The sequence below is a fragment of the Prionailurus bengalensis genome, chromosome A2 (assembly GCF_016509475.1).
Source record: "Prionailurus bengalensis isolate Pbe53 chromosome A2, Fcat_Pben_1.1_paternal_pri, whole genome shotgun sequence".
In the NCBI taxonomy this organism is placed as follows: Eukaryota; Metazoa; Chordata; class Mammalia; order Carnivora; family Felidae; genus Prionailurus; species Prionailurus bengalensis.
In genome coordinates, this window is record NC_057348.1 from 87934978 (window position 1) to 87962874 (window position 27897).

General features: G+C 35.2%; 1 protein-coding gene across 1 annotated transcript in view; it reads right to left on the reverse strand.

Moving 5' to 3' along the window:
* SEMA3A (semaphorin 3A) overlaps positions 1-25254 on the reverse strand; it is a 471231-nt gene extending 445977 nt beyond the window's left edge. Inside the window, exon 1 of the mRNA XM_043588730.1 lies at positions 24781-25254. The gene's annotated coding sequence lies outside the window, so the exon portion shown is untranslated. The remainder of the gene's footprint in view (positions 1-24780) is intronic.
* Positions 25255-27897: the final 2643 nt, after the last annotated feature.

Sequence of the window (27897 nt, forward strand, 5' to 3'; positions counted from 1 at the left end):
GATATCTATAATCACAAATAAATGTATCTAAACTGTGTGCACATTTAAACAAATCACCTACATTTTCCCATTATCATTTACTTGTATATTAAATGAGATTATGGGGTAAAAGAATGGGAATGGGGGATTGTTGTTCACTGGGTATAAAGTTTAAGTTATGCCAGATTTTCTATAAATCTGCTGTATAACACACTGCCCATAGTTAACAATTCAGTAATACATACTCAACAGTTTGTTAAAAGGGTAGATTTCATGTTAAGTGCTCTTAACCACAAAACAAAAGAACACAGGAGGAATCTTTTGGAGATGATGAATATGCTTGTTACCTTGACTGTGATGATTGTTTCATGGGTGTATGCATACTACAAACTAATCAAATTATGTCCATTGTTTTTGTATATAGATTATACCTTAGTAAAACACAAATAAAATATGGCAAGATTAATCTGAGATCTGCAATTTTCAAATTATTCCTAGAAGTCTTAAGTGTTCTGTATAAGTAAATATAATTTTCAATTTTTAAAAATTTCTAATACAAGTTTGACTACTGAGCATGGGTGACTATTTCCAACTGTATATATTTCACAGGAACTCTCAGAAAGATCCCAAATTCAACATACTATCAATAAAATATTTGATTCTTCTTCATTTATTTCTTATTGCTCAAACAAGAAAACTAGAAAAGACATTTTGCATTTTTTATTTCAGTCTGTTGGTCCTACATTCTACCCCTAAATATCTACCAAATCTACACTCAATTTGGTTACTGATTTCATTACAAACACTAACATTTCTTTTGGAGGATATTAAGTAGCTTCCTAAACAGCCTCCTCTCATTTCTTCCTCTTCCCCAACACATCTGACTGAACCTTAGCTCCAAACTATCTTCTGGTATGTAAATCTGATCATTTATCTCTCCTTCTAATGGCTTTTCAACTTATCCAGGATCTACTTCATAGCTTGGCATGGCTTCTAACGCTGCAAAAAATAACCAGTGACTATTTACCAACTATTCCTTTTGGTGCTTTAATGTTCAACTGGGGTATGTGGAGTGAGTTGGACTCTGACACAATCAAACTAAAACTTCATTTTTTTCTCTCACCATTTTTCAAAAACATTTGTCATAAAGTTTACCTTTCCCTGCCCATGGAAGAAAACTCTGACAAGCCTATGGATTTTCTGTGCTTTCTTAGGTAAAAGATCACTCAAGTCACAAAACACAGCCTCAATTTAGAATTAAAAAAAAATCTATACATACATGAATGCATACATACATACATACATACATACATACATATATGCATATTCAAGATGAACCTGACTTAGCAACAAATCTTCCACCTCAGGTAAGCTCAGACTGGAGGCTAAGATAGTACCTTGGACATTGAAGATGGGAGAAACCATCTTCACTGGAACACATTTATGAGTGATCCAGATGTCCCCAGCTGAGACCCTCTTCTCTGGAGTTCTCTCTAGGCTTGAGGTGAGGAGATAACACCACTTTACCCCTTTCTCCCATGAAAATGGATGCCCACCAGGTGGCAACCACTCTTTTTAATAAAATTTCTTCATACATCCTCCCTCCTCTACTTCACTCTTAGCCTACAAACAAGATGGATTACCAGTGTTCAGAAATTTCCTTCAAAAATCTACATGTGGTGATTCAGCACCTCTATGTGCAATTTTGCATTTTTCAGTTTTCGGTGTCTTGTTGAAGTTTCACTTTTAGTTTGCATTATTTAATTTACTCCTTAGCATAATATAAAGGAGCAATCTAATTGTCTTTGTGGACACTGAGGTTAAGAGGAGTTAAATTTTTTGAGTTGTAGACCACATAAATGACTAAGTCAAAAATCAATTCCAGGCATTGGACTTTGGGTCCATGACCTTAAGCACTGAACTGTTATGATCTGGCCTCTACCTACTTTTTAAGCCACTTTTCCATTTTCCATGCATTCCAATATCAGTGACCTTCTTTTCCTTAACCAACTGTTTTTTCACCTTTTACCTTCATACAGACCATTTTCTCCACCAGAAATGTGCCTCCCCATTTTCCTTCTTTGATAGTCATTATCTACCTAACTCATTCAAGATAATGGCTTTCTTGACCCCACCAGAAGGCTAAAGCACTTCCTTCAACACATCTGAAAGCAACAGTAGCATTATAGCAATTTCTTTCTTACTTCTTATTCTAATAATCTGCTTACATTTCTGTCTATCCTGCTAAAACTCTGAGCCTAAGTCAGGTAGAGACTATATTTTGTTCATGAAAACCTGGGGTGATGTTTGCTGAATGAGTAAATGATAGACTCTATGTAGGCTACCACTGGGAAGATGAAATAGTTGTTGTGACTTCTGGAGAGAAGAGTAAATTCTTGGAAATGATCTAGTCCAATAAATTCATCAGAGAATCAGGAAAATTTAGAGTAGCAGAGGGAAAGTTGCTTATTGGAGGTACTCACTATTGTATTTTAATTTGGAACTTTCTCTTTCTCCATATCTTGGGAGTTTTTGCAACCCTTATTGGTACAAAACTTTCAGCAAGGTCATGTGGCACAATGCCAGCATGCAGAACATTCACTCCCACTTTTCTAAGACCTAGCAGATGTGACCAGGCTGTGCCAGGACCACCTGGGAGTCATTCCTAAGTGGCAAGACTTGTCTCACTTATGGAAAGGTTATAACTACAATCCACAGCAGGTGCTTAGTTTACAGCATTTAAGGTCATTTACAAAGGCACTTTGCTTGGTTCTTAGATGCCATGAAGCTCATATCACAGTAACCGTGTTAGCTTATATTGTTCCCGCTCTTTGCTTTTATCAATTATTTAAGTCAATAGTTTTCAGTTATCCATAACTTTAATGTTAAGTCCTTTTCAGAGATTAAGTATAAATTATGAATGAGTGAATGAATGAACAAAAGTGTGTTATCGGTTAAGAATAATTTAAAGGTAAAAATTAGTGAGAGAGGCAGAGAGATTTCTTACCTTCATGTTCAACAAAGACTGGTGCTAGATTAAACAATCTGGTCCCAAGGTTTTTCTAATAAAAGACTTATGAATATTGGATTCATATCAAGAGTAGCTTTTGTTTTCTTTTTTTTTAACTATCTCTTTGCAGTAAAATACAACTATTTCTGAAAAAGCTAGGTCAGTCTTAGTGTCAAATTGTGCATACTTTTTGGGTTTTGTTTGTGATAATATTGATATGTAACAAAAGCACAGGCAATTTTCTCTTTTTTACAGTTCATTTCAGGAAAAATAAATAAAATGGTCAACATTTAAGGAACTTTTATGAAAAATTTTTGACCTGGCAAGGTCAGAGAAGTGATTACATCTTTAAAAAAAAAGAGAAATAGGCTGACCTGAAAGGCATCCACATGTGTTTTAAAAGTAATGCCCATGTTTTATGTATTGATATTTTTGAATCATAAACTCTCTATCCTTCTCTAGAAAAGGGAACGTGTAGTTATGTATATGAATGATGTAATATTACTTCCTGTCTTTGGGAGACCTTCGATCTTGTTAGTGCTGCTATCCTGTTTGACTAGAACCCTGTAATCTTTAAAGAATGTTTTTGGTCATGGGCCTTCACCTTCGAGTGATTTCATCCAGATACAGTTTCCATAGGCTTTACTGGTTTAAACAGAAGAAAAGAGCAGACCATCTGAACAAAATAAAATGTCACCATTAAATTGGTTTTTGTAGCTTAAGGTACAGTGTAATGATATTTTTCCAGCAGCTGCTTTCAGTTGGATTTAAAGTTTAGAAAAAGGTTTGCATCTGATACAAAATAATAAACTGCAGGTTGTGTTACTTCCTTCTTTTGTGTCCCAAAACATAAGGAAAGTCTTTGTGCTTTTACATGGTAACTGATGATCATTAAGAATTTCTTTTTTTTTTTGTTCACCTAAATAATTGCCCATATGTGCTAAATGGGGTATATGTGAAAAGTGCTTTTGAAAAAGTGAAAGCATTCTTCTAATAAATATGACTGTAGCTTGGGTCAATTTGTGTAATTCCTCACATATAGTTGGTTCCCTCTATAAAATGGTTTAATTACTTATGTAAAATGAGGTGTCTTGGTGATAAATCTGCTGTTACCACCAGGCAGTAAGGAGTTCTTTCACATAATCACGATAATTAATTTTATTTCCCAACCATTCTGATAGTTTGTTCTATTCACGAAGAATACAGACTTCAGAAAAATACAAACTCAAACGTAATCTGAAGTAATGGTTATCTGTGCTATTAGTTTCTTTAAAAACTGTTAATGAAATAAATGTAAAACAAAAACATTAACTATTCTAAACAAAAATTAAATCAGAGATTTTATTACTTCTGAGATTAGCAGAGTCAATAAATATTCACCAATTACTAAATTTACAGCTAGATAATCTAATGAAGAATGGGAAGGACAGAAAAAATCATTGTAAGATTCCTTAAGTTCTTGTTACACTTCATAAAAAGTTTATAAATCCTCTATTGTTTCCATTATCAGAAGTTGCAAGGCCAAAATTAAATAAGCAAAAGTGTTTTCCTTGTAAATAATGTCCTTGAAAAACCTTGTTTTTATTTTTCTTTAATTTGGCCAAACTTGTGTTCCTCATCAAAAATACATTTTATTTTAGATTAGAAGTAGGCTGTGTGATACAGCATTTGAACAGACACAAATGAGCCTGTGGAGAGCAGAAGATAGTTAACAGTTGTGAAATATCATTTGTTTGTTTCAGTTGTGAAATATTGTTTGAAAATAAATTTTAAAAACTCCTCTGGAAGGTGAGAACATGGTAAAACACAGTGTAGGCCTTGGTGGGTGAGTCTTACCATGCTGAGAGCCAGTGACCTAACTTAATGTGTGATGCATTTAAGAAAAAGACTCTCAGTTAATGCTAAAAGCCTGAGGCTTATACATAAGACAACAGCTGGTACTTAGAGATAGTATATAGCAAAGTTTATACACAGAAATCCCACCACTCTTTCACCAATTATCTTTTAATTTCTTAATACTTCTTATTTAGTATCATTCCTTAGTGTGAGCTCTAAAAAGACTACCATAGGAATAAAAGTAGGCCTGTCTCTCAACCTTGTTCCCATTCACCCATCTGGCTGCCTGAGGTATGAATTCTTTTCCCTTCAAGACCACACTTGACACTCCTTTTTTTTCATAATTGGATTTTACAGGTAAAATTACCGGGGTCAGAGGCAAAAATAGGTTATGATTCTCTACTGGCTAGCAAACAATACAGACGAAATTGCTGAGAGCAGACAGAGGAACAAAAAAGAGAGATGGTCCTCCTTTAGTAGGTCTTCCAATAAGCAAGTAAAAGACTGAAATGGGAAATGATGGTATTTTAATCATGGATGACAACAAAAATTCTCAAGTTCAGAACCAGTAATACACTTGAAAGAAGCCATTTTTTTTAAGCCAGATAAACACTGGAATTCAATCATTTTTCCTATCTTTTGGGATGTTTCTTTTTGTCCTGAGCCACAAACTATTAATACTTATGAGTGGGCTTGTAGGGGAACTGATATTACACTATGTTTTCCCACCCCACCCCCCAACAGTATTTGTTTTCAGCAGAGTGACTGCTCGATATGATGTTCCAGAAGACTAACATTTTGGGACTCATCGGATTTATGTCTCCCTTATTAAACAGATTAGAAATCTTTAAAGGGATCCAAGAAAATCCCTAAAGGTGATCTTTAGGTATCTTTTTAAGTATAATATTTTTATTAAAATGTCAGAAGTGTTGGTTAATGTCAACATATCTCATTTTTCCAAGGCACAAAGAAAGAAATACATGCAGGAAGCATCAAAAGACCTTGACATCCACAGTGTTGTTAAAAAAGCAAAGCTCAGATTTGTAGGACAATAACTCCAGTCTTTTGAGGGATAAAAATAGAAATTGTGTTAGCAACCTATCCCAATGGCTTTCTAGCCTCATGGGAGGGAGAAGGAACGAACGCGTTATGAAATCTAGACCTGGAATTGCCAGAGTGCAACAAAACCCCTAATTCCCCCAGCCGAAAAAGACCGTCTCAACCATCCAAACTTCTATGCATGTTTTCCCCCCTGGTTTCTAGGGAAACATGCTTTTATACCTAAGGCTGACTTGGGAAATCCATTTTTAGACTCCAGTAAAAATTTGCTGCTTATAATTGTGAGCAACACACTAGGAATAGTGGCCCTCCAAATCACCTCTCAGATTTTTTTTTCCCCCTTAGTAGCTTAGGTGAATGCTCAGGATTATTATTAAGTGCACTGACTTGACACTGATTGCTAACTAAATTTAATAGAGTTTTAAAGAGACTAACTCAATGAACAGTGGTAGATAGCTCTAGGGGTTACTTAACCTCAAATTGAGTGCCCAATCTAACAAAATATTAATATATATGAATGCAATAAAAAGGAAAACATACACACACACATATGTGTGCTTTTATGTCCATATAAATAAAATCAAGAGAATATTAATAAATATGAATATTAATATATATGAATATAATAGAAAGAAAAACACATATTAATATATATGTGTGTGTGTGTTTATATCCATATAAATAAAATAAAGAGAAATGGCAAAATTATTTCATGAATTGAGGGAAACTTGGCTTAAAGTCAAAGGCTACAAAAAAAAATGAGTTGCATTGTCTGATTTCCCCACTCCAACACGTTTCAGGAATTATGTAAATGTTGAAGAAGTCTTTAGACTTTGAAGGAATATGGATTTTGGGGTATGGAGGTGGTAAAGTAAACTCTTAGAACTTAAGAAAGCAAGAAGAGCTTACTCAATAGTTTAATTATTCAAGAAATAGGTTAAAATTTATTAGTGCTTTGCATTTATATTGGTCAAGAAGGTGCTGATATTTGCTCTATCTTTTAATCTGTATTTCAGTTGTCTTTTTTCCCATCAAACTCTCCAGACTTTTTCAGATAAAACATGACCCCCCCCATTTATATTAGATAATACATCCAGTGGTTCTCAAATTATAAAATACTTTTAAATACGTTAGAGGTATCATATGCCAGAAGAAGTAAACTCAGTCACAAATCAGTATTCTGCTTTTAAACTTTCACTAACACACACTTCACTGTACTATTTCAGAGGAATACAGGTCCACTCAACTAAACTATCATCAAGTTATGTCAGTAGACTTTAACAATGGAGGAAGGAAAATCTGAAACATCATGAAACCCTGACATTCAAAAAGTAGAATACTATCTCCGCAAAATGGCAAATAGTGTGATTAACAACAGCTTTTACTATTGAGAGATGCAGTCACCATTGGTAACATTTCCAATAATGGTGAGAATGGCAGTAACAAGGATACCTGGTGTTACAAAACTGGAGTCAGACTGCTCTGGGTCTGAATCACTGCTCTTCCCAATGCTAGATATGAACCTCAGCAACTCAATCTCTTTGAGCCACCATCTATGCTTTCCTCATACAGATATGTTTGATGGGGAAAAAAAGGAACCACACACACACACACACACACACACACACACACACACTCACAGATAGAAACATGGTTAGGCAAAATACTTGATACCTAAGTACTTATTAAATATTAGTTTCCTTCTTCTTCTTAACCTCTGAAGTTTTTCACATAAAACTTTATGCCTAATCCCTTTATCTCCCATGATTTTAACTTAAAAATGATTATGATTACAAGAATAAAAGAAATGGGAAAGATTTAAATGCTATCCATGGATACATCTTCGTATTCTACATTTAGTTCTAATATAATGCGTGTTTTAATTACCATGAGAATAGCTGAATAAACATATCTGATCATTTAGACGGTTTAGAAACTAAGAAGAGAATTTCCAGTCATAAATAAGAATCCCCAAACTGTAAGAATTACCTTAAACATCAGATTCAAAGAGGATACTTTTCCATGAAAAGAAAAGCTTAAAAAGAAAAATATAATGGATCACACTACCCTGAGGCAGGAGTGAGTTACAGTTCTATTTTCCATACCTTTAGTGCAAGAAAGCCCAGATACCTGAGACACACATGGGTCCAGATCTTTGAGATCTGGATGAATTCAATACACTGGCTGTGTATGTTCCATCATGGTGACAACGAGGGCTCTGGGTCTCTACTGCTAGAAGTGAGAGAATCCTAACTCTGTCACTTTCCTTATCTTTACTTATCTTTCGGCCTTGGGAAAAAAAAAAACAAAACAGAAAAACGACAGTTTCTGTTGGATCTCTCTGACTCTAACGTAATGTTTCTGTCGGATCTCTCTGACTCTAACATAATATTAAAAATAATATGATTAGAGAATATAAATGAACTAAACCTGAAATTTCCTCACTAGAGGAACCCATTTTCTATATTTTAAATAAAAAGAAAAAAAAATGGATGAGAGACACAATTGTGTGCAAGCCAAAAACAGCATCACACAGAAACTTCACCTAGAGCAGGACCTTCCTGTGTGGTGAAGGTGGTCTTCGAGACAAGTGAACCCACAGTTTGCTCTTCTCAAAAAGACAGGTTGTTCTCTAGTAAAAGAACTACAGGAAGCACAGGTGAGAAATCCTGCTCCCTATTTATATTGTACAGAATTCCAGGGGAGTGGGTTTTCTCATCCAATAGTTAAGCTGAGGAGTGTTCCCTTTTTCATTTTTTTTTCTTTTCAGAGAAATATTTTGAAATTGGTACAAAGCGTTCCTCCTTGTAGGAGCTTTTACATTTGACATTTTATCCTCTAGGTAGGTATAATATGGAGTCTAACATTGCCCCCCCCCCCTTAGGAGGGTGAGAGCTGGTGCATCCAGAACCCAAAGGAGAGGAGAACTGAACTATTACTATTTGGCGTTAAGACAGTGTATTTCCTCTGAAGGGTGTGAAGGGCATCATAAAATGTTAATTAATAGCCAGTAGTCTCCAGGGCCTCCCTAGAGATGGCAAACTCAGGGGAGGATCCTCACACCCTCACTTCTACCCTGGGAAAAAAAAGTAGCTCCATCCGCAGTCAAAATTAAGAGAAAATGCAAAGGGCCAGTGGGAATGAATGTTTATATTTGGTCAGAAAAATTGTCCCTCTAGCTAAGGGACGTGAGAGCTTTGGAAAAATGGCAGAGGTTGGAAAAAGTGAAGACAAACTGGAAATAGGAAAACGCCTTTAAAGGTATAAGTAAAGAAGGAAATAGAGGAGATGAGGAAGAAACAGTGAAACATCTGTGACATCATTTTTCTTCCAGCAGGCCTCAGATGGGCTACAGGCGCCAGAGTTCTCACCCCCGCCCCCAGGAGTGCTGGGTCCCAGGAGTGCTGGGGCTGAGGCCAGGAGGGGTAGGGACAGCCCCCCTCGCATTCCCTGGTGGAAGTATATTTTACTATACACATTCAACCTGAAATTTCCTTGCAATGATGAAATGTTAGAGAGGCAGACTCTGTTTTCGTAGTTGGTTTGTTTTTTATGTCTGCTTATGTGTTTGTTTGTTCATTTGGTGTAAGGGTGTGGGTGAATGTGATGAGTGGTTAGCTGTTTCTTTTGTTGGTTTTGGGGTAGCAGTGGTGCACTGACTTGCTGTTTTAAGGGTAAAAACACATATGAAACAGATATCATTTTCTTAAATTCCTTTCTACTTAACGTTTGAAAAAAAAATCTCAAGTGAGAAAATGCAGTCATACAGATGTTGGAGCTGACTTTACTGGGTTGGGTTGGACACTCTGACCTCAATCTTTTACAGATAAAATGAGATCGAAATGAATTTCAAGAAAAGTCTTTTAAGAAGGAAATTCACAGAATACGCAACCGGGTGATTTTGCTGGGAAGTAGGAGGCATCCCTATGTTCTTTCTTTTTCCCCTAATCTTTTGTACGTAATTAATTCTGAACAAATATTTTGTTAACCGATAGGTGATGTGGATGGGATTTACTTATAAAACTCCTAATTAATCCGTGGCACCCATTCCTGCTTTCACTTGAAACAGTATTCATGCAGGCAATTTCTGATTCCCATGAAAGTCTTTTTTTTTTTTTTCATTCTTTCTTTAGAACCTAGGGATAAAGGGGAAGTTGGTTTAAGAATCTTTTAAATATGTCTCAGCTGTCCAAATGTAGAGCCACCAACCAGGTGGGGGTGTGCAAAACAATGCAACAGATTGGCAGAATCTGAAGTTACTTTTATGAAACTAGACTAACAGTGCTTAATTTGAAGAATTAAATAATTTTATTCAGGGGTTCCTAGGTGGCTCAGTCAGTTAAGCGTCCAACTCTTGATATCAGCTCAGGTTGTGATCTCATAGTTGGTGAGATCAAGTCTGGCTTATGATTCTTTCTGCCTCTCTCTTCTGCCCCTCCCCTACATGTACACATATGCGCTCTCTCTCTCTCTCTCTCTCTCTCTGTCTCTCTCTCTCAAAATAAATAAATAGATAAAAATTGCTATAAAGAAAAAAGATTCAATAAATAACATGAATATCTAATATATGCTAGGCATTCAGGTGACCAAGTGAAATGATAAAAATACTAAACAAATTTAAAAATTTGCTTTTACTAATACTGAGTATATTGTTTTACTATGTAAGTATTTAATAAAGTACATTTTTAGAATCTTGTGTTTCTCATGTATGAACATCCAAACTGGTAAGTAACAAAAAGGTGATAGAGTAAACGTAGAAAAGACAGAGGTTAGAAAATAATATACATTTTATGTAGTCCAAACTCTCTAAGTAGTCCCTAGAACTTGATGTAAGACGTTGGCTTGTACAATATCAACATGGTTTAATTTGTTTTTAATTGTGTTATCATTAAATTAACCATGTCTTGCAACTTGGAGACATGGCTTGGAGACATGGCTACAATTACTTATTATTCCTAACCAAGTTCTGTAAAAAAAAAAAATTAAGATGACATTTTAATCAGTTTTCTATTATCTGATCTCATGTATTATAGCACTTGATAATCATATTTAGGGAAAGAAATTTGTCTTATTCCTAGTTGTTCCTTTGTGAGTAAAAAAGCATGATAGAAGAGTACCTGTTACGTGTTTTTAGAAGAAAATAATAATTCAAAATATACCCTTAATATGTTTACATCACGGTTTCAACAAGTGCAATGACCTATTCTTAAAGTGACATGGTTCCTTAAGCAACATTACTCAAATGAACAAATGTATATATTTCAACAGTCTGCAAAGATGAAGGACAGAAATTTACTTCCACTTACTTGTTCAAATTTGGAGCTAAATCTGCATTTATTTTGCCTCACCTTGTATGAAAAGAATGTCAGTGTGTATGGTTATGTCTATTTATCCATATACATAGTGATGTGAAGGTATGGAATCTACTAAACAATAAGTGAAACTGTTCATTTATGGTCTTAGTGTCTGTGTACCTTCAAGAGCCTCCTCGGGGGCCAAGAATGAATGAATGACAGAAGTGCTTAGAGAGGCAACTAAGCATGTGGAAAGTAACTGCTGTGAAAGCTATTGATTAATTCTCAAAATAGGAGGTCAGTTTTGGATTGGATGCCTTTGTGGAGCTCCTTCTGCCTGAACTCTCTTTTCTCGAGTCCCTCTCTCATTATCACCTTCTTCCTCAGTTAGGTAACTGAAAATTCCAAGGGAACAGCTAACCAGCCAATGTTGAAGTAACATCTTTGTGGAGTTGAAGTCATCGTGTTACACTGGTTTGTTTTTCCAGTGAGATTTCACATTTGTTAAAATATACCTTGAAATGCAGTTGTAAGGGAGACCCTCCCCTGCCCTCAGTTGCTCACACCTTCTAGTGTCAGTTCCTTCTGGGATTTGGAGCAACACTGAGCACTTTGGCAAATCTAAAAATAATCAGCCCATTAGTATCAAATTGCTTTCCTGAATACAGCAAGGTGCTCTCTCTCTGCCTCCCCAAACGCCAGCCATCCTCCCACATTCTAGTCCACCTCACCCGAAGATGTATCATGTTCAAAACACAATGGGAACTTCACTGATTTACTGCTTTCCCTCCAAAGATTGAGGCTGTGAAACATCATTATGTATAAAATTCCACACAAAACTTTTTGCAACTTTGTCATGTCATTTTACTACAACTATAGGTTGTGAATATACATCTTGGTAAAACAAAACTAGGATATAAAACAAACACAATAAATTGGAATGCATTAACTGACAGGTGACATTTTGCATCTTTCCATTACCATTATTATATAGTTTTTGTGAAACACCCAAAATAGAAAACATAAATTTTACAGACTATAAAGGATTATGATTATTCTCCTTATCATTTCATTAAAATTATTTCAATAATAGGGGTTATTTCTATTGATGAGTATACTTAAAGAGTAAATCTAAAGTGTTATGTTTAAAAAAGGAAATGCCTTTATTCTTCTGTCTTTGTTATTTTCTGACATTAGATATAAAGTATTTCAGGAAGCCACTATTCTTAAAGTAAGTGATTGTGCCTACATATCTGAAGTTCATTTTAAATATGATTTTAGTAGCAGCTATAGAAAAAGTTTATTTTTCATGTTTCCAGGCTTAATTAGAAAGTGGTATGTAATGCAATTGTGATTATCAACCTTATAAATGGTACTTAAAAAAAAACATTGTTTAGTTTTTTCCTTACCAAATATATCCCAACATGCTCTTCAAAATAATTTTTCCAATATTGTATCTTTCTATGAACACCTGGAAAATTAATTAGCATCTACATAAAGAAATAGAGTCGTGTTCCCTTTCAAAATACATTTTTTATAGCCACTCATAGAACAATAAGAAAAACATTCTAAAAGATTCTTTTGCGTGCTAAAGAATGCATTCAGTGGGGTCTGCTTTGGGGGATTGTAAGGGGAGAAACCTGGGGTGCTTTAAGGTTAATGGACAGTGATTAAGGTTAATGGCTGAGTGCTTAAGGTTAAGTGCTGTATTTACATAGCTGCCAATTCCCTTTTTTTTTAAAAAAAGTGTTCATGTCTATCAATCAGTTCCAGCTAATAGCCAATTAAACAGCAAATGGGGTATAGAGACAGAAGGTAAAGACCCCTCAATCTGCATATACAGTGTGGAAACTGTCAATCCTCAATCACGAAGTGTTTATTGAACACCTACTTTGTCACAGCTGTGTTGCACACAAAGAAGTAGAAGCCCTGGTCTCTGTGTCCAAGAAGCTTAGCATTTAGCAGGGAATGGAAATGCCTCTGCACAGGCAGCTATCAAAGAAATGACACAAGTAATACATGGTACAGAATTCAGAGCAGGAAAAGATACTACCTAGCTCAAGGCTTCATAGAATTGGGAAGGATGTTTAAATTGTGCCATAAAATAACGGTTTTCAAACAGCTATATTTCATTCTTTCAATAAGTGTACAACCTCAAGTGTCAGGGACAGCATGTGCTGTATACATACTTGCTCTGGCAAAGTTTAACCATTGAACTACATCCACAGTTTATCAGTAATATCACTAAGAAATTCACTGGCGAGGAATATTTAATTGCTCTTTTTTTTCTCATGTAAAATCTCAAGATCAACTTAAAACAAGGACAAGGATAATAAAAAAAATAGCTAGAGCAAAACGACATTAGCACACTAACTTTGAGTTCAGTGTAAAGGTATTTAGACTAGGGAAATCAGAAAAGTTTAGGCTAGCGTTAAGGTCTGCAGTATCCGGCAGTTATCCAAGGCAAACTGCATCACTAACCCCCAAATGACAACATGATTAATTATATAAATGTAGTTTACTAAAACAAGATTAATGTTCATCTCGGCAGCAGCCACTGGGAACAATACTTCATACATGGAGCAGCCTCACTTTCCCTCAATTAGCAACATTGAGTCAGGGCCTTTTCTATTTCTCTTTTCCTTTTTTCACTCCCTCTGAATTTCCAACTGATTTCAGAAGGAAGGTATGCTAGGAGGATGTAGGGGTTAGGGGCTAAGCAGGAACACCTGGAATGGAAGAGAAGGTGAAAAATGGACTTGTAACACATAAGCGTGAAAAGCGAATTTTAAAACTTCTCTTAAATACGATTTGCATTCCGTAAGGTTCTTCTATTGGCTGGTTTCAAAATGTTTAGAGCATGAGAATAGAACAGGCAAAAGTGAGTGGACAGCAAAAATTGACACCAAGTTGTCATAGATCCTCCTCTCCGGACTAAGAGTGCTAGCCAGGGAACAGCTTCCTGGGTCAGAGCTGGCCAGAGACCGATCACAACTTAGAGGTGGAAAGGAACGGAGCTCAGCACTTGCAGGGAAGCTCATCTCTTTCAAATTTTTGCTGAAGCTTCAAAAATTAGAAACACGCTTTGAATCAGAAGACTGCTCTTACTAAAATGTAAACACCCAAAGTGTTAAAGGCTTATTAATTAAAAGATACCCATCAAACTGTTGAATGATACTCATTCAGCATTCTGTGTCTTTGCTTAATTGACTTCCAATCCTGGACCTAGCAGTAATTACTACACCCAAGGAATGAGTGTTTTGATTTAGGAATTACTGGGGAAGAGGGTGACAATGTCAAAAAGTAAAGACTATTTAAGAGCATGGAGCTTTCTGAACTGAAAAAAAAAAAAAAAAAAACTGCTGCTGTTGGCAGAAGTTCAAGTTTTCGGGTAATCGGAAGTCAGTATGAAGTCTATGAGCAAGGGGGTGACTCAACTGCTGAGAGAAGGGAAGAGAAATTGCTCCCTGAATTGAAAAAAGTTGTGAAGTGAAGGGAAGATTATCAAAGATAAAGTTCCTAACACTCAAAATTTGCTAAAGGTCAATCCCATTCTTTGTATTTCCTAGTTCTCTATGCTTCTCAGTAAAGTCCACCCTAACTGTAGGGGTGATCAATGAAAACATGCTACAGTAAATTTAAGTCTGCACTGATCCATGAGCCATAAATCTCTTCTTTTGCATAAATCTCAATTAATAATGGCTTGTGCTGCACAGGTTGGGATCAAATCTAATTAAGGATACACACTATTTCAAAGATCTTCTAACTTTGAGATATCTTGTTAAAAGAAATCAAAAGAGGCTTTAAGCATAGTATTCAAATTAAGAGAACCAGCCACAGCTGATGTTAAAACTCATTATCTATTAAGTAACAAATGTGGTACATAACAAACCAACAAACAAAAAAGATCTAATAGAAACTTCATATATCTCTGACAAATTTTCCAGACTTATAGCTCTAATTTCAAAAGGAACATGAACTAATTGCAATACTTTTTTTTATTTTTTAAGTAACATCATTCTTAATGTGGTTTCATATTTTTTTTCTCTTCTTACACATAATTTAAGATAAATTAAGTTCACTATTTGTAGCTAATTACACTGTACCATCTCCATTTCATTATGGGGTCTACAGTTTGACAGAATAAAAAATTATCTCGAATAGAAAAAAAGGCAAATTATTATCTATTTAAAGTGTAAGAAATGGTTTTTTAATTCCTTAATTCATGATCAGCACTTAACAGAAACCAGAAAAATTAACTGAAATAATCAATGTCCTATTTTTCAATATTCAAATAACTTGAGGATATTTAATTACTCAGGAGTTTATTAATTCAGTCAAGACTGACTTTAAGTCATCAAATGTATTATAAAAAATAAATTTTTTAAGTATCAGCACACATCTCTGTAAGAGTAATATATCCTTGTTATCTTACTCAAAGTTTTTAAATTAAGTTTTAAACAGTGCTGTTCATTATTACAAATGAAATAATGTGTGTATACATATTTTAAATTAGAAACCAAAGAAACTAGGTGCATTATCTATTTAAAACTTCTCATTTTACAAGTAAAAATGTAGCTGTTATTAAATGATATATGTTTTTAAATGATCTGTCCATGCTAATTTTAACTTTATACAAGTATAATCTCTGAAATTTGGTAAGTTGTCTAGTCATTATCTAAGACTATGTATATAAATGCACACACATTTTATAATTACTGTATAGCTAATATCTATTCCTAGACAGTAAACTAGTAGAATACAACCTGAATAGCATATTGTTTCTTAGTGTTCACTTGTTTAAATATCACTAAAATAAATTCCATTTTTAAAATATTATTTATTTTGAGAGAGACAGTGTGTGCGCACGAGTCGGGGAGGGGCAAAGAGACAGGGAGAGAGAGAATCCCGGGCAGGCTCCACACTGTCAGTGCAGAGCCCCATGTGGGGCTCGAACTCACAAACCATGAGATCATGACCTGAGACGAAATCCAGAGCCAGACGCTTAACAGACTGAGCCGCTCAGGTGCCCCAATATAAATTCTTAGCAGTGCTTTAAGAAGTAATTAGGATTGGGAACCACAATAGTAAATGCACTCAAAATGTTTTTAACGTGCCCAGCCCTTAGTCCTTTCAGAAAAAAATAGCTTGAGTCAATCCTTAAACTTTAATGGTCACAGTTGCAGTTGCAGGAACTTGCCAAGTTATCATCTGCCCATGATACTGCTTCTCTCCAGAAAAGCCAGAGTTCCTGCCAAATGCACTTTCTTCCCCTAAGACATGCTGACATATAACATTATTGCTGCAGCCACAAGTGACGTACCATGGATGGGTGCTATTAGCCTGTTCCCATATCAAAGGTGGTCCTCCAGAACTAGGATCCTGAGCTTTGGAAGCAATTCCAGGCGTATCTTATGTGAAGCCTTAAGTATTTAAAGCAGTTACATAATTGATTCTGAGCTTTAGTCTTAGAAAATGTAGTCTTCACCTTCCTCAGTCTAATCTCATATAAAGGATAGAAATTTCCCTTGGATCTAGATCTTTTTCAGCCCTTCAAAATGTTGGTGTGTAGGTATATATAGTTTTTAAAGTTTACAGAGGGGCAGAGATGCTTAAAATATTTTGGAAGCAAAATCAAAATGACAAATGACAGCAGGTCTCTGTGCAATAAGTATAACTGCAAATGAGGTTTTTAGTTTTTGTAGACAGAATGGAAATATGCCATGGCAGTCCTTCAAACGAATCTTCTCGAACTTCATGTTAACTATCTGTGGATAGAGAATACAACGCACTTTCCCCTTTGTCATGCCAATTTCATCTTTTATGAGCTGTCTAGTTCTATTTCCCTGTAAACATGATAAAAATTAAAAGGTTAATGGTATTACTAGGAAAAGTTACCTATGGCACAAAGGACCTTGACTGCTACGCTGTATACAGACTGGGAAAATTGTAAATATCTGATAGTAAGACTCCTGACAGGTTTCCCTGAGTATGGTGACTATTTTCACCGGGCAGACCACCTGCAGGAACTTAGCTGTACCCCTGTTGTAACAGAAGATATCGGTTTCCACAGGGAACAGGGTTTCTAATCCTGTGTTTCCCCTACCCCCCGCCCCCATTTTGATCTTCTCTGTTGTCACAAGGGGAGGCACTGATGCTGTCCTGCTGGCAGTCTGTTGTCATCTCTTATCCTACCTCCTTCTCAGTGGGCTAGTGTCAGCAATAGCCAATGGCAGTTTTGTGAGTCTAGTTGTTTTGGAGAGTCTAAAAAGATTCCACGTGGGCAATATACAACCCAAGTCATACTAATAAAATAAATGTTTGGGTCTTGTCATAATAAAAAAGCAAAGTTCACAATTTCCAAAATGAACAAATTAAAAAAAAAGGTTAATAACATTATTTTAAAAACTTGTAGTCAACCTACAAGATCTCTATGTAATGCTGTCCGTAGCCATAGTCATTGTTTAAAGTAACACATTAAATATAAAAATACAGTGTTTCTATAGCAGCAGAGAATAGCAAGTGATTACTATAAATATTCAAAACTCTAAAGCAGCCCAAGTAAGCCAGGAAACAATTATTTTAAATTCATAGATTTTTTTTCCTGTTGGTGCACACAAAAGTTTGTGATAAAACTTGTTTTTTAAATTATGAACTATAGTTCTTTAAATAAAAGAAAAATCATTTTTATTTAAGAGAGCTATTACTGTGGAATGGATAATAGAAATCATTCATACACGCACATATTTGCTTTGACACATAAACTACACACACAAGGAGCAAGTTATTTATTACATTATTGTAACAGAAATTAATGAATATGCCTAAAAACATGATATAAACACAAGGTCTGATATAAAATATGCATCTTTTTCTACATGATAAAATCATCTATAACATTTGTATTCTCCTAAAGGTACCAAAGTAAAATGCCTTCTTGAAACACATGGCATTGATATCACACCCATGTCTTATATTTTCTTGAATCAAAATATGATGGCAATACTAAGACTTTTGTCAGGTAGGAGTCTTACTACATATACGGTGTATACGTGCATCCTTAAGGTCCATAATGTATTGAAATAGTTTGAGTCTCTAAACTCCAGTCCAAAGGACTGGAACTATAAAAAAAAAATAGCCTCTGTCCCAAGCTACCCTGCATGTGGGCATCCGAGCATGTTTGTGCACATTTGCTGCTTTCACATAGTATATCAGCCACTTGGAAATACTTTCATTAGTTTAATGTTATTCATAAAATTGAGAAGGTAAAACACATTGTTTATCTGTAAACTGCAAAGGACAAACCTCTTTTGCTATCAATGTGAAGATTAAATGAGATAATATAAATGACAGGACACCCTGTAGTTCCTTTCCATTTCTATATTCACCCACGTATATTTGCTTTTGTATCTTCAACGTAATTCAATGAGTGCACATAAGCTTTTCTTGCTCAAATTTTCATTTTGTATAAATTAAATACTTGGTCACACAATCAGCCTTGTTAAAATATACTTCTAACATTATTTAAGAAGTGAAAAAAATGAATGTATTAGTGTTATACTATCTCATAGGGTAGCTAAGAGCAAAGATGCCAATATATGTCAATGTTTTATGTGAATATGAAGATATTTTTGTTAGTACAGCATTCCTGTTCTTCACCATGTGTCAGGCAACTGTTGGCTAGGACTATAGGGTAAACCAAGCTTAATTCCAGGATTCAGTTTTAGAGGCTCACTTTTAAATGGTAAAGGTTTTTGGATTCCTTTGTTAATTTTCTTTCATTTCTTAAATCCTTCAGAACAGGACTGAAAAGAGACCCACCAAGAAATGGAAAAATCAAATATGAATCCTTCATTAAGCTCACAAATTAAGGAAATTGAGAAGTGTTTGTTCATGCCAAGACATAATTTTTCATGGAAACTCATATTTTGTTAAATGAAACTCAGGCTGAGATAAAAGTTTTCTGATTAAACATCACTGAAATATATTTTAATACAGGGGAGAAAATATGTGTGATGGTTTATACAACATAAGTTATATCAAACATAGAGTCCTCCACACATACAAAACCCTTTAAAAGCCAGGCAAGTCCTGAATGAGACATCAGATGCTGAGCTTATGCACTCTCATGGCCTTCTATGTCTCATAAAAATTTCTCATTTTTCCTGGTCACTTTACAAAGAGCTTTTCACAATTCTTTCGTGTGCAAATAAATCAAAAAATGTTGCATGGCCGATATTCTATACATTTTAAAAATGAGCGAATGATTGTCTAAAAGAGGACCTGAACCCCAGTGTTCTACTTCATGTTCAGTATTCCACTTATAAGGATTTTAGTTCTGTAATTCAGTCAAACCCAAGTTTAAATACTAACATGGGTATGCGTACTTAATAGCAAATGGTTATCTAGGGAAAATAAATTCTAGAATGACTGAAAATACAGTTTATCAGGAAAGTTATGATGTAGCATGTGTAATTTGTACAATATTAAGGAATAAAACAAAATGAAGTTGACTGCTAATGAAATGCCTCTTTGAAACCCTGAGTTTGTCGCACCTGCAACTTTAACTCTGAATACACAGCAATGATAAAATGTACTTCATAACAAAATTAAAAATTCATGCCACTCTCTAAACAGGATATAGGTGTCAATGAGCCTAAAATGAAGAGAATATTTAATATTAAGCAGGGATAGAAAAGAAGAATTTTTGGATATTGATTGCAGAAGTAAACCCATGGTAGCTAGGAGTCTGAAACCCTAGGTAGCTAGGGAAACTGGGACCAAGAGCCTTCCTTCCACACAAAGCAAGGACCATGCATGAATCGAGTTGTGGTTGACTGCTGGTTTTGGCTTCAGGATGTATGAGACTATAGAAATTGTGACCACCAGATATGAACGGAACTGTCCGTCAGCACAATGCCTAAACCTACAGTGTTCTCAGTATTTCCCTGGAACATAAGCCAGTAGTAAATAAGCCAGTATGAGACAATATCAGAATTAATTGTAGACTGGACCCTTGGTAAAAGGCTTGGGATGAGTCAGGCCAAAAAAGGAGGGGGATGGGATTAGGAGACCCTCCCACTGAAGATGACCCTACAAATGAAAATGAAGTGTTGTCTGGATAATCCAAAAAGGATTTATGAGGGTAAGATTAACTTCAAGAAGCTAGCCTGTTGATCTCTTTGAGTTATGACAGTGATAGGGAAGTCTCTGATCAAAGTTTTTCAAGTAATCATCAATCCTCAAGGTTTTTAGGGCTTTCAGATCTTGTCACTATAGATTAATTCTCTTAGGATCTTAAGATTAGTTTGAAAAAAATTACTTGTTTTCTTCTCTGTCTTCTTTTGTATAAAAACAGTCTATGGTTTTATAAATGCCAAACATATTTAAATATCTTCATCCCATACCTTGTTTTTCATCAGATATCTTTTATCAACACAAAAGAATATATGAGAATTAAAGTAACATTTTTACATATCCAGTTTTTTGAAAAGTGGGTTGGGTTCGCTAAATATTTGAAGTAATTTCCTCATTTTCATTAAATTTGCCATGCATAAAACTGCTTGTGTATATAAAAGTGGATCTCTCACCTTAACAATTATGATAAGATAGGCTTTTAGAAATAAAAAAACTCCCTTTAAAATGAATATTCTGTCTTTATCTGGGAGAAGATACACAAGCCCATAATGACAAAAGTTATATTATGAAATAGAAGGGTTTTTTTTATCATAAATATTTTGTTTTTGAGTTCTCTACAAAGAATATTCTCAATCATATTGATAAAGGTCTGTCTGGGGGAGAAAGTGTTCCAGCAGAGGGTCATATGACAGATATAGTTCCTTGGAAAATCTGTATCTGAAATAAAATATTTCAAATAGGTTTTTCTAGGCTATGCTTACATGACAGAAGTATTCACAGATAAAGAGACATTCAATGATCATTCTATTAAAAAAAATCCAGATGGTCCTACTAAGTAACTAAGGCCTGAAAATCTTTAAGAGTGATTAACTGCTCACTTTTTTTCACTGCCGTAGTGGTTGGTGGGAATGTGTTTAGGTGACTCTCATTCAGAGACCATTGTGATTAGCATCACCCCTGTTAGGTTCAACAGTGGATTGGTTGGAAATACCCGGAGTTGACAATCTCTTCTCAGAGACCTAACACGAATGGAAAATTAACAACTGAGTGAGGGTAGAAGGACCAGTTCTTCTCCCAATAGTTGAGATATAGCTGTAACTCCCATACTTGTCGTAAAACCTCTGAAAAGTAGTAGGGTCTATACATACTGAATGATGATGTAAACTGAAGTGTGGTCTTACTCACTGGCATTTAACGATTTACATTTTGTTTGGGTCGTCTATTTCTATTTATAAATCTCTTTCAGAATTCAAGTCGTCCTGATCAGGTGATCAGAGATAAAGTCAACTTGGCATTGATAATGAAGTCACCTGCTAGGGAAGCAGTGCAGTCAAGTGTTTAGAAGATTTATCGGTCCTCATGCAAAGTTAATTTGAATCCAAGTTCCACTGCTTACCAACTACATGGCACTGGTCAACTTCTTCAACCCCTCTGGTTTTACTTTTATAAATGGGAATAGAAACAGTACCTACTTCATTGGGCTATCAGGACTAAATAAATCATGGGTACCAAATGCTCAGGGCAGTGTTTGGTTCCTTGCAAGTGCCCAATTCATGTTATTCATAGCACCCTATCTGGAAATGGTTGGCTTCGGATTCATAACAAAAATGGAGGCCTGGATAGAAGAGTACCCGGAAGACACTGTGGGCACTGATAAGGTGGGAGCACAATTAGGAAGCATTGTACCCGTTGTACAGTTGGCCACACTGTCTCTTCCTTGAGTGACCACTGAAATTTCACTGTCTTTTTCCCCATACTCTCTATCTTGATATGTAACATAGTTCCTTTGTTTTAAGTGAAAATGGAGTTATTAAATCCTGTGTTGATTTATGGTTAAAAATTAAAATTCTTCAAGGAAGGAGATCTCTTAGAATAAGTTGATATATCCTGTGATTTCTAAAAATTTTCCTCCAAGTATTTTAGAATCTGTGTGAATAAATATAGCATATATATTTTCCGCTTACTTCCATCATTTGTATTGTCGAATTATTCCTACTGCAATCTTATTTGAAAACATGTACAGATAAAGCCACAGCGACACAGAACACTTACATAAATGAAAAGACAAGGGTATTTATTTAAAATGTAATTTGTCAATTGCTTAAATTTCAACAGGATATTTATTAGTAAAATGTAATTCCTGTAAAAAAAGTATTTGTTTTACTTTTAAGTTAGACTTAACCTTAGTGCTTTCCAGCATAAGACTTAACTGGGATGGTTATAACAAAGCCACTGTTGTAAATTATAGATGACTCAATTGCTTCTTTGAGGATATCAATAGATTTAATTACTGTCTTATCACCACTTAGCTACATATCCTTAAATGAATTTCACCATTGGTGAAAAATCATTATTTGCATGAGTTCTTTGTGTATATTTACTTGCTGGCATATAGCTACCATTTAAGCATAATAAATCTTGTGTAAAATATCAAACCCTTCCTGTCACTCCATCTTTATTCCCACAGTGACTCTTCAAATTTATTAAATTAACTGCAACTTAAGCAAAGGCGATATATTCTAACTCTTTGGATAAAGTGTAAAGTTCTCATTCATCATTCTATGCCTTCAATAATAGGCTTGAATGATTTTTTCACTTACTTATTTTTTTACCGAACTAAATATTCTAACCAATGTGTTATCATCATATAAAATTAACCACAGAGTATGTAAAAAGTGCAGCATAGTACCACTTGATTTTTATTATACTTTGAAAGGCAAATGAAGTAAATCAAGGAGAAACAAATCTAAAGGCAGTGCTGAAGTGAAGTCCAGCCTTTGAAAAAGGCTTCCTATTAATCACAGACCTGACCTTTTCATTAAGGGGCACTTGTTGGAGTCATTGACACGGTTACAGCATTCATATGTGTGAACTGTACTCCATGGTATTCATGTACTGGGGAAGGCATAGTGAAATTAGATTCTCTCCCTGTAGGGGGTAGACATTGACCGCTATTCAATGCCAACAATTGTCGGTTTAAGTATTTCATGAAGAATGACTTTTAAACTGCATTTACTCTACCATCAGTAATGTCAAATGCAATTCTTAAAGAAATATATTTAACAAGCAATAATTAATTAAACCTCTCATAGCAGCAACTTTATCCGAGATAAATCATTTCTGAATATACACAAAGGAGTCATCAGGATTCTACCGTCATGGCTTTTAAACCATCAATTTCAATGATGTCCATCTGTAATAGTTAGAAAACAAAAACAAAACGCTGGCCGGTAGGGAATTATTTAAACAATGCAACAGTGTTTTATCCAGTTTCACCTGTCTATGCACCCAATATATGTACATTGTCTTTTGAGACAACAATGCCTTCCAGACTAATTTTTTTAAAAAGCCTAAGTTAAAAAAAAAAATCCTTGAATGATTGCAAAGAGCTATTATGATGTGCTGACAGTTTTTAACTGCATCCTTTTTAATATTATTATCTTTGGGCAATATGTGATGCATTGAATTTAGAATCCTAACTGGAATCTTTGTCAGAGCATATGTCCCATGCGTTTATTTCTTACATGGAACATCATACATTTGAACAGCAAACACATTCTTTCACATTGGCTGACATTCCACCTGAAAAAGTCCACCACAGTTAGCTTGTTAACACAATTCAGGATATATGGTATAGTAGTAAAAAGATTCCCCATAGCCAAGTAAAAATCAGAGTAGGGGGTTCAAGGAACAGGGCTGCATTTAGATCAAATCTGAACTTGAAGTTCAAATATAGTTTAATAGTGAATCTCAAGTTGTAAATGCAAAGTAAACGCAAAGTGAAGGCTGCTTTAAACCAAGCATGAAAGACCAAAAAGTCAAAGTTGAGATTTCCTACATCTGGCTTTAATATCTCTTCCTATACTATCAGACAAATGACCTTTGTTTTGTTTTGTTTGTTTAAAAATTCATTATCATTGTCATTGCAGCTACAACTTAATACTGCGTTTAGTTTTTAGCATCTTTTCTTTGGTAAGAGATTGAGCTGTAGAATGGATTTGTTGAGCAAAAATTTCAGGCAAATGCCACACATTAACGAACAGTGACATAACCATACAGCTATGCAGAAAAGTTGAAAACTATTTTCGAGAAAAGTATGTGCTTCTTACATATTTTTTTTATTGTCAGAACTGTGACAAAACACTTGCTACCATCATTCCTGACAGCAATAAAGGACATTTCACCCAGAAATAGTGAGTAATATGCCAGGCTACAGGATTGAATTAGCAATATTATTAGCACCACATTTTAGTTCCGAGACCTTCTGAATGAGGAAGTCACTTGCAGAGTATTTAAGCTTCAGTGACAGTGCCAAGGCACTGTGCAAAACGAAACCGGAGGAAATCCACAGGGTTATGAATGCAGGCTTTTTGCTAGTTCACTTTTGCAGTCTTTAGAGGATTCCCTGAGAGTAAACATCCTTAATTAATTCCCAAGTAAAAGAAGAATAAATTTTCCACTTACTGCATTTGCTGTCCTTTGTCCACACGTTGAAGTCAAAGAGCTGTTCTGCTGTTCTTACCTAGCTCCAGGTTGCCCTCCGGATTAGGCATAAACGTGAGCGGCAAGAAGCGTGTTGACTCTGTAACTGTACAAGGAGCAGCCCATCTCACTGCTGCTAGCGAGCCGGTCAGGACAGAGTGCTAAACTTCAGCATGAGAGCACAGCATCTATTACCCCTGAGGCTCTACCATTTCACCTACACCTGGGCGGATCTATCAAGCTTCATCTCTATTAGAGCTATTTGACTCTGTGGTTTAAGAGGGAGGAGGAAAAAAAAAAAAAGAGGCTTGCCGTTGTCACACTTGTTTCCTATTAAAGGGCCTTACGGTGGATTGAGTAATTGTGTACGAAGGTAGTCTGGCTGGCAGATGTGTGCAGCCCCAGCGGAGCCCTAGATTCAAGGCAGATGGGTTGTACCAGGGCGCAAACAACATTGAGAGAGAGAGAGGCGTGATTAAAACAGCAGGCCTCTGTTTTATAGTGCTGGAAGTGGGGTAGCATTAAAGCTCCTGGGAATCAGAGTTCCCCAAATGGCACTACTCTATAGAAAGAAAAACAATAAATTCAATAAAAAAGAAAGATGTTCAAGCTACAGAAGTTATAGAGGTATTTATAATATTCACTTTAACTATTAATGAAGGATTAAATGAAGCACCTTTCCCCCAATACTCCAACTGAACTTAATTAAAACTACTCAATCATGGGTCATCATGGGTTATTGATAGTGTTAATGTGATGGATTTGAAACAGATCCCTCATTCTGCCGCATAAGCCATGGTTATCTTTTTAATCTGAATTAAATTGCTTTAAGGAGATTTACACTGTCAGGCAGATTGACATCCTGCAATAGGACTTTTTTTTTTTTTTTTTAATGTGGTTGAGGCCAATGGTTAAAAAAAAAAATCCGCTTGTAGGTATTTCTGCCTGCATACCACACATTATCTCAAGCACCTTAACCCACGGAAACTTTAGGGCTTTCTGTGTCACCTCTCTGACAATCAAAACTAATCAGAATGTATATAATAATAATAATCAGAATGAATATAATTCACTTTCCTAAATCAGAATTGTTTGATCTATTTTCCTATGTTGTTGAGAGCTACTTCCCTTTGTTAAATAGCGCACAACTACTATTATTAATAATGATGATGGTAATTGAACAGTTGCTACATGCATTATCTCTTTTGAGTCCTACAATGACACCTTAAGGTCAATATTGCTATTATTTTCTCTCTTTTTTTCACCTGAGGGAAAGAGTTGGAGTTGGTCACATAGTATGATTTGGAAGCACAATACCATTGGATCTGACTCTAGAATCTTCACTCTTCACTATGTCATACAGTCTCTGTACAAAATAAATTTTCTCCTGCACAAAATAAATGATTCTCATTGCTTTCTTTTATAGAAAACTTGGAATGGATTTTTTCTTTTATTTCTCTTGGTAGTTATAATTTAGAATTAAATACTCAAGCTTTGTGTGTCCAAATAGAAATATTGTCCAGCCCACAGAGAAGTTGCACTAATGGTTCTAAGGATCGATGAGGGGAAGAATTGCTTAAGAACATGTAATTTAAAAATAATTCATTGACACAGTTTCTTATAGTTAAAACATTTGAGCCAATGTTTCTTTAATTTTTTTAAATGTTTTATTAATTTTTGAGAGAGTGCAAGTGGGGGAGGGTGAGAGAGAGGGGGGACAGAGGATCCGTAGCGGGCTCTATGCTAACAGCAGCTAGCCGGATGTGGGGCTTGAACTCACCAACTTCGAGATTATCACCTAAGCCAAAGCTGGACGCTCAACCAACTGAGCCACCCAGGTGCTCCAGCAAATGTTTCTTAATATTTCTAACTGGTACACTGCAAGTTAGTGGAAGAAGGAAGAACTAAGAATTTCAATAAATAAATAAATTCTTAATTTTATATTCATTTTACATATTTCCCTAAATCAATCCAAATCTATTTTTTGAGTAATAATTTCTTATTCTCCCTCTAATGTTTTACCATTTTCCAGTGAATTAATGCTATATTTGCTCTAATAGAAGCTTATTTTACTCAGGGGTAAAATTATATTACGGAGTATATGAAAAAATTTTGTTAAAAACCCCTCTCACCTTATTTCCAGAGACAAAAAGACAGAAAATAAGTCTGAAAATAAATTTATACTTCCATGAAAATTTTATTTAAGTAATGAAACTTAGGGGCGCCTGGGTGGCTCAATACGTTAAACATCCGACTTCAGCTCAGATCATGATCTCACACTCCGTGAGTTCAAGCCCTACATCGGGCTCTGTGCTGACAGCTCAGAGCCTGGAGCCCGCTTCAGATTCTGTATCTCCCCCTCTCTCTGCCCCTCCCCTGCTCATGCTCTGTCTCTCTCTGTCTCAAAAATAAATAAAAACATTTAAATATTTTTAAATAATGAAACTTAGATTTATTTAAAAGTTTTGTCAAAGATAAACAAAATAAAAATCTGGTCATGAATAACAGCATGGTCTTATGCTATATGCCACATTATACTGACATCCATATTTATAGTCCTCTGACTTTGGATGTTTATAATAATCTGCTAAATATTAGCAAAAATGTATTCCTTATATTTCTACCCAAGATATGAGAATAAGAATAAATATGCTTTAAAATGCAAAAAAAATTAAGTATTAAAAGATGATGAAGGAGAAATATAAGGTATCATAAAAGTGGGTATTGAGTACCAAGAAAAAGGAGCAGAGATAAAAACAAGGAGTAGAGATAAAAATACTAGAGACAAAGCAGACTGTGACTTACATGTGACCCAAGGGGCCAATGCAACTTGAAGAGACCTAAATGGTTAACTACTGTTTGTACATAGTCACCATTAAGGAGAGGGCCTTTTAAACAATGTCTGGTTATTTTACAGTGTGTGTTTCTATGTGCAAAGATTTGGATGTCCTAAAGACATTATAAGCAAACATTGATATTCAACTTACAAAAAATATGCTACTGAAAGAATACAGATGTACCTATAGAAATACTGAACAGGAGAGCAATTAATCTTAATTTTCTTTAGTTGGATTTAAGTAAATTAGGTTAAAGTTTATC